The following is an 8,821-nucleotide window of genomic DNA, read 5'->3' as shown; positions in this document are numbered from 1 at the left end:
AGTGCAACTTAAGAAAATTCCTAGGGAGGGTGCAGAAGCCAAGGTAGAGGAGGCACAAGCGAGGGCCTTGTATGCACAAGAGCAAGCTGAGGCCGCTGCAACTGATGGGGACATCGCGGACAAGGAGCTAGCAATGATGCAAAAGGAGCTTGAAGATCAGAGAGCTAAAAAGGAGCATCCTTACAAACAGCTTTGCAACATGCAAAACACATTGGGGACATTGAAAAAGACCAGATGATGGAGGAGTTGAAAAGGGAGAATGTAGAAACCAGAAAGGTGATGCAAGAACTGCGAAAGAGCTTCAAGGCCAAGAAGGATGGGGCAAAGAGCAGTTGGGGTGGAGAAGACAATGAGGCAACTCTCTAGGCCAAGAAGGATGCAGAGAGCAGCCACGGTGGAGCAAGTTGTAGTAGCCACAATGAGGGTTGTTTTTTCAAAACATTATTGGAAGTTCAAAGAGTAAGCTACAAGACCCTGCAAGAAGATTACGATAGGGTTGTCATGAGCTTGCCATGGCTTTCGACAATTTTGAAAAGTAGTATGTCATCCTAAGAGATTTCCAAACTAGAGTGGAAATCTTGGAAATGGACCATGTTGATATTTTTAAGCAATTTAAGCAACTTCAACAGATGTTGAGGGATTCAGATGAAGCTGTTGCACAGAGTGAGCAAAGAGTGGAGGAGATGAAGGAGAACATCTGCAGACTTAGGATGAGGGAGAAAGGAATCAAGAAGCAACTCCATCATATATAGAGCAAGACTGTGGTATTGATGTCTGCAATAGTTGAATTGGATCCCTATCCTACTATGTAGTAGTGTCCTATATGCATGGTTTGCCATACCCACATCATAGATGATTGCATGATCCGATGGCCTGTGTGCTACCACACTGTGCATGTTTTTTGCTTTAGGGTGTTTGTGCATGCAAGATCGCTATGTAGAGAATGCCATTTGGCATTGCCCAGGTCATGGACAGATCAAATGTGCTTGCGTGCTAAAACTATCTACTACGACGAGAAAGTAGATGATGCGCGGAAAAGGAGCCTGAAGGGAGGAACCAGCCCCCTTTAGGAAAGGAGCAAGAAGGGCCGAGCCTACAACTAGGAAGCTCAAATCAAGGAAAGAGTAAGTGACATGAAGGGAGGGGCCAGGCCCTTGAAGGAAGGAACCACCCCGCTTTTGGAAAAGAGCAAGGAGGGCCGAACTTACAATTAGGGAGCTAAAAAAGGAGACCTACTCAAAGCAATGTGGAACCAGCCCCTAAAGGAAAGGAGTATTTAAATGTTATCTATGTAATGTAATCTATTGATTATTAATCTTCTCCAGAGTTTACTTGGACAATGTTTTCTTAGCTATGTGACTAGATAGTGTCCTTTGACATGCCAAGGACCATAATGTGAGATGAAATATTTCAATTAGATAACTAATTGAAACGAGAGATTTTGATTAGACAACCAATGTGAGACTAAAAGATTTCAATAAGACAACTAATGTGAGATGAAAGATTTTGATTAGACAACTAATGTGAGATTGAAGAATGAGAAGATCGGACTCAATGAACTCTTTTCCTATTTAAGTGCAGTGTAGACACAACTAAGAGACCATTATGAAATCTAGCCCCAAAACTCTGTACACCGATCCACCTACTGCGAATCTATGGCATACCCAAAAAGACTTTGGAATGCATTTGTTCTATTTGAGAACGATCTTGGATGGGTTCCTCGTAGAAATAGACCCGTAGAAGGAGGAAAATAGTTACAAGGAGAACATGCTTCGGTGGTGGGTGTATTACTTGGAGTTGACAAAGACGATGACTATTAAAATCCCTGGCTTTTTTTTTTCATGTTCTTTAAGGTACTTGTCAAGCTCATGATGTAGGTTTCTTTTGGTAGGATATGATGGAGGCACGAAGTTGTATAGAGCGCAAACACCAAGATGAAGAGGACCCCAAGTGAAAGGAGGAGTTACTGTGGGCATACAAGTCCGTAGAGGCAAGCAAGCAGTTGGTGATCCAAGTGTGTGAAAAGGTCTGCTATAGTTCATCATACTGGCCTAAAGATTTGGGAGATGCTTGCTATAGAGAGGTTGATAAGAAGTTTATAATTTCCTTGAGCTGCAAAATGTCATCATATTTTTGCAAAAGTAAAAATATTGTAGGAATTTCTTGGACTTATGGACTTTCTCGGCTTGCATCCATGATCTATGGTGCTTGTAATACCAGATTTTTTGTCGGCCTGCTTCCATGTTAGTACTTAAATGTTTTATGTAGCCCAGTGGTTGAAATCTGATAGTCAAAGATAACCAGCCTAAAGGGGACTATTTTAGTATAGCACTGTGCAACAAATTTTAGGATAGCACGGTGGTAGTGCATGATTGTTATGGAATTTTATTTCTGATATTTCTTGCTATGGAAATTATTTTATTTTACTCAAGTGTGACTATGGCAAAGTATTCCATAGGAGCACACTAAACGTGGTGGGGGTCCTAGTGGATGCTTTGTGGGGTTTAGTTGGGGATGCCTAGCTACCTGTGTTTTTGCCAGGCTAGATGGCTAGTATTGTGGGTGATTCCATGTTAATACTAATGTCGCTAGTGTTACTGGTGTTATTGGAATTGGTCGCAAGGTGTGTATTTTGATGTCTGTATATCAAGCGTACAACTGTGTTGGGATTAGTTGGTGTGATGATTCATCAATTGATTAACAACAACTAACACAATTGGCAGCTTGAGTATAGATGATGAGTTGGATAACAAGGAATGGAGATGGTGAAGGTGATTTGGATTGATCAAAGTATCTATTGGCTACCAAAGGCCATGGGCCATATTGTAAAGTAATGAATTTTAAGCCGTGGTCTATTTTATTTTAATTAATTGTGGATGAGGGCATATTAAGCCTTGTGATATTTTAAGCTCGTGGAGCTTTGTTGAGCAATCCCTCTAATTATGGACAAGGGATGCTTTTGGATGTACTATTATTGGCTCTTTGCTTTTTGGAATTACAATTATAAATACTCTAGATGGAAAGCAAGAGTCACCATTTAGGGGGGGGTAGATTGGACCCCATTCAGTGTCGCTCTCTCTTTCTCTTCTCTTCCCCACTTGTTTCCTTGTTCTTGGTTTCTATGGTTTTGGTAAATCTTGAATTTGTGAGCATGTTTGATTTGCAATTTTCGTATCTTTTCCATTTGTTTCCTTGTTCTTGGTTTTTATGGTTTTGGTAAATCTTAAATTTGTGAGCATGTTTGAGTTTTTGTAACAATGATAAGTGATTGCCAGCATGGTGGTTGGTTGCACACTAGGATATTAATAGCCACCAATGCGGTGGTTTGCTTCTATTATTACAAGATGAATGGATTTGTGGATGTGTAGATTCGTTATGGGATTTAATAAAACTAGCATGGTAGTTGTTTGGGATATAGTAAAAACAAGCATGGGATTTTTCATTTGGGATTTACAAAAAAAACTAAAAACAAGCATGGGATTTATCATTTGGGATTTACAAAAACAATTTAATAAAACCAGCACGGTGGTTGTTTGGGATATACTAAAAACAAGCATGGGATTTATCATTTGGGATTTACAAAAACAAGTGCAGTGGTTAGTTTGAGATTTAATAAAAGAAGCATAGTCTCAAATACATTTTTCATTTTCTAGGATAAGTGAAATATTGTTTCCTTGTAATGAGGCTACATTTTCTTAGTATCATCTCAGTCGTCCTCATCCACCACTCCAAAATACCCCAAGATGTGCTCATGCGTGTCTAAATACAATCTAAAGACACTCTTGCCCTTATTTCATTGTGGCACAGGTTGCATTTGGAACTTAATAGCTCTTACTATATGAGAGTACACAAATGTTTATGGACTCTTATGTAGCAGTTCATAATTGTGGTCTCTCTTGGATGGTTTTTTGTACCATAAAACTCCGAGTACTACATCCCACTTCTCATAGGTTGTTACCCAATTATCCTTAAATGCTTCCTCAACCTTGTACTTAGGTTTTGTGCACTGTGACAGAAAGTATGGGTCATCTTCCTCGTTCTCCCCAGAGGTAGTGAGAACTGCAAAGTTATCCCACTCTTCCAGACAGTCAGTGAGGTCATCGAAACTCTCCCCAAATTGTGGCAAGTCGTTTGTCTCTCCATTGTTTGTCACTCCACCTGAACGTAGATGGAAAACTTGAACTCACTCCGATGTCTTCACAGTTGCAATGTTCTCACAATTGTCATGATCCCCTATGATGCACGCACTGTAGAAACAAGAAAGTTTTCTTGTTTTAATCAGTTGGTTGTTTGAAAAGCCCCATATGATGTGCAGACCACGAACTCCTTTAATCTCTCTCAATCGTGTCGAATTCTCCTTTGCACTTCATCCGCTTTCACTTAGTGGACACTATTCTTAAGGCTTTGTTTACTGTATGTTGAATGCGTGCCTGTAGAGAGGTTCATTGTAAGCCATGTTATAGCATCATGGGCATCATTGAATTCTTCTTGAGGGCATGTTAATTGGTGTTTAAACAGAGCTTGCTTAATAATAGCACCGCATCCATCATGTTCACCCTTGCGATGGCTAGACCTAAAGAAATTCCACATCATGTCTAGACTCGGTTAGGGATTTGAACCTTGAGACAAAGTAGAATCCACGGGGTGATTTAAATTGAGAGCTAGCACCATCTGACCACACCCAATGTTGTTTTATATTTTCTGCATGGGGACTTTCCTTTTTTAGCCATTCCCAATGCAGTAGAAAAGCATGCTGCACAAATAAGGTGTCATGTCCCCTATCATCTGAAATGTAGAAATGGTATGTGCATTGTACTGACCTGTACTCCTATGAGTCAACAAGAAGATTGGCATCAGGCATAGAAGAATCAAGCAAATGTTGTACGTGACATGCACAAGAATTGTTATCTCCTTGTTGTACCAATGAGCACTTTGTATCTCATCTTGTTCTTGAAATGAATAATTTTTAGCAAAGTCTATGACACAGACAATAGTGTCATGGGAAAATTTGGCAAGGCACATCCTGAACTGCTTATCCTACCAACTGGCCGAGAAATTGTGAAGCACATATTTTGGGATGGATTAAACCACGGCCTCTAAAGTTACCACGTCCTCCTCCGTAGGACTAGTTTTCTTGAATTTGCTGCATATTCTGATTTTTGCCATGGCCTCCAAATCAGCCTGCTCTACCTTTGCCTCTACCTCTTCTAGCATTTGAGTAGAAGACAACTTCTTCTGAAGTTCCTCCTGAAGAAGATGCACCACCATTTCTCTATTCTTCAGAAATTAGAAGAGCAATCAACTCCTCAAAATTAGGATAATTCTCACAGATGGCATTGGATGTCCGAAATTGTGCATAATTCTTTCCTAGACCACCATTCAAGGTCACACAAACTAAATCATCATCTTCCACTGGTGACCCAATAGAAGCAAGTGCATCTACAATCTTCTTCACCCTCATGTGGTAGTCATTGATGCTCATATTTTCTCTCTGCACATTATGCAACTCCTGCTTGAGCTGCATTTTCCTGGCTTGCGTATTTGTGCTATACATTTGTGTCAAAGTATCCCACGCCTCCTTCGGCATGCTTGCATCCTGAATATGCACAATCATAGAATTTGAAATACTGATAGATAGCCAGTACATAAATTTTCTGGCTCTCTCATGCCAGCCTTTAAATGCCTACAACTCCTGTTGATTGGGAACATTAGGAATAACTGGTCCTTGTTTCAGCTCCAGTAATGAACTCCCAATAGCCTTTTCCCTTAAGGAAATTCGTCATTCTAAACTTCCATGCTTGGAAGTTGTTCTTGTCAAGCTTTTCAATGACAATCTATGAAAGAGCATCAGACACCATAACAAAACACTGCAAAATATTCTATCACTGCAAAAAAACATAACTTTTGCCTCATAAGGGTAAATCTGCAAAATTGATAAGAGTGGTATTTGACCACACAGTCACTTCCTAGTGACAATTATGCATCAACATGCAAAAAAAATGATTCTGTCACTCCCAATATCTCTGTTCATAGGCATACGATGTAATTTCTGCGATAACTTTTCAACGACCTACAGAACAGTGGTCACACAGCAAAAACAGGGCACTTTCCTGAGTGTCTGCAAAAAACTTCTGCCACCAAAATGGGCCTAAAAATGGCCTCAAACCAAAAAAATAATTTTACAAAGGGCTTCACCCGCCCTCGTCGCATATACTACCCTCTCGCCACACTGCAAAGGGCGTCCTATTCTGAGACAGTGCACTCTTGCACTTTTTGACTATGCTACGTGTAGAGATTTGCTCCCAAACTCGAAAAAAGGAAAGCAACTCTTACCCTCTTACTAGGACACTGCAAACTTGGTTTGCTTTCTTGAGCTCCTTACCATGAACCGAGCTCTGATACCATGTGAAGAGAGTGGGAGAGAAGGAAGGAGTCTCACTTGCAGCTTTCTCACATACACAATGGGGGAATATACACAAAGGTGGAGGCTGAAAACAGTTTTCCTCTTCTTAGTTGTAAAAGCCAAGAGAACTCACTCTTAGTACAAAAGAATAGGTGAACCCTATATGTGGGTCTGAGCTAACTAAAGTGGCAAACTAACTGAGCCACTAACTAGAGTACATAAAGATAGCTGTCATCTAGCTATTATTCATGGGCGGTGTACCAACCGCATCTACAGCTAGCAAGTTGGTGACATAAGTGCACAACGATCACCTTGGCATATCACGAGTGGAGCTCGATATCTCAACAATATTTTCTCTGTGAGTACGCAGTTTCATCCTTGCTTTTTAGGTCTACGTATTTCGTTATCAACAGACCTCGAATGGCCTGGTAGATCTGCTCATGCAATGTAGTGCCGCTATACTCCTATGTGGAATAAGAAGGATGTAGACATATGGAAAAGAGAGGGTCCCTATGGGCTCCACGTGGGGAGACTCTTAACTTTCTCCATATTTTAAGAGTCTTCAGCATCTTTTGATGGGACACATGGCAAGAGTAGCCAAAAAGGATATGGATGGTGACATACGGGCTTATGTGATTGATGGGGAAAGGAATCTACAGGCAACAATTGTAAATGGGTGAAGGAGGGTGACAAAGGACCCTCCTTTCCCTTGTTCATCATCTCTTCCACCATTAGGCCTCATGTTGCTGTAGCTCTAGTCTCCTTAAGCCTCTTCCATGAGCCTTCTCTCCCTCTTGTAGATATTCTCTTATGTAGACTCTTGAGTCCATGTCTCTCTAGTTCATTCTCTCTCTGAATAGTCATGGAGCTTCCGCTCCCTCTTGTATGTCTGAAACCTCTTCTTCTCCCTTGTGTTTGTAGTATTTTAAGTTGCATTGGAGTGGAGTCTCACTCTATTGACAATAAAGATCACTTCATATTCCCTCTCTTGAGTCTCTCTTTCCTTTTCTTTCTTTCAAAGCCTTAAAAGTCCTTTCTATTCGGTCGCTCATTGCACACACATAGTCCATCCATTTCTTGAGCCACCAAGGGAGTTACTTACCCTCTTCTAGGCAAAATCTATGAGTGGTGGATTCTTGATGAAGGTGGATTCTTGAGGGAGCATCTTGCTTAGGCGAAATTAGCATGGGAGGAGGGAAGTTTTAATGACAGTTTGACCCCCTGTTAGTGTTTTGCTCATAACTTTCCGCTCGATAGTCCGATTTTGATGAAACTTATATCAGCGCGAAGCTCTCTTTAAGCTGCATGTCTTGATTGATTAGACCTTGAATCAAATACTATTAAAAAAAGTTATGAGTCTTTGTGTCTGACAGTCCATTTCCATGATAATTTTTTACCCCCGTCTAGTAAACCGCCCATAACTTTCTATTCGCTTCTTTGTTTCTTATGAAACATATATCAGCGCGAAGCTCTCTTTAAGGCACATGTCTCTATATAATTAGACCTTAAATCAGATACTACAGCAAAAAGAGTCTCTGTGTCTAATAGTTTGTTTTTATGATAGTTTTTACCCCCGTCTAGTAAACTACTCATAACTTTCTAGCCGCTTCTTTATTTCTTACGAAACGTATATCAGCATGAAGCCCAGACGCATCTCTAGATGTGTTTGAATCTTTGATATCATGTCTCTACTGAAAGTTATAGGCCTCTGTGTCTAATGATAGTTTATGGAGTGTTTTGAGCTAATTATAAAGGTATCTATGAAGGAGGTGCAATGTTTCCTGGGAACCTACCCATCCAACCCAATCAACCCCTTCAAACTCCTCGATATATATGAGTTCATGTCATGTTGAGGCGCAAGATCTTCTTTCAACAACGTATCGCTCTTCTCTTTGGCGCAAACCGGCTTGCTGAGATTTTGGCCTCCGCTGATCCTTTCCTTCTCCCTATGCTTGAGTACAACATCACTTGGGATGTTACCATCTTCATTCTCATATAAGGAAGGAAAGTATGGTGTGGTCTCTTGGTATAAAGTCTTCTTTTTAATATCCCTTTCCCAGTGATAAATAACTCTGTCACTCAGTTCGAAAGTAGTAGGAAGTGAAGAGGTGCGTGAAGTTTATTACCCCTAACTTCATGTCACATCTTTTGGCGGAGACGCAGGGTACGTTTGGTTTTGGATTCATCCCACCTTACTAAACGGTCTCGGGTATACTTGATTGCATGTTATGTCTAGTATAGATATGTGTTTTTTGATGTGATAAAGAAGATGCTTGGAAGAACTTCGTTAGAAGTCCCACCTTACTAAACGGTCTCGGGTATACTTGATTGCATGTTATGTCTAGTATAGGTATGTGTTTTCTGATGTGATAAAGAAGATGCTTGGAAGAACTCTGTTAGAAGAGATTGCATCCCGTT

Source organism: Dipteris shenzhenensis, chromosome 26 (assembly GCF_047967505.1).
Source record: "Dipteris shenzhenensis isolate YYH24624 ecotype China chromosome 26, Dip_SZ_1.0, whole genome shotgun sequence".
Taxonomy (NCBI): Eukaryota; Viridiplantae; Streptophyta; class Polypodiopsida; order Gleicheniales; family Dipteridaceae; genus Dipteris; species Dipteris shenzhenensis.
Note: the sequence above shows the minus strand (reverse complement) of the source record.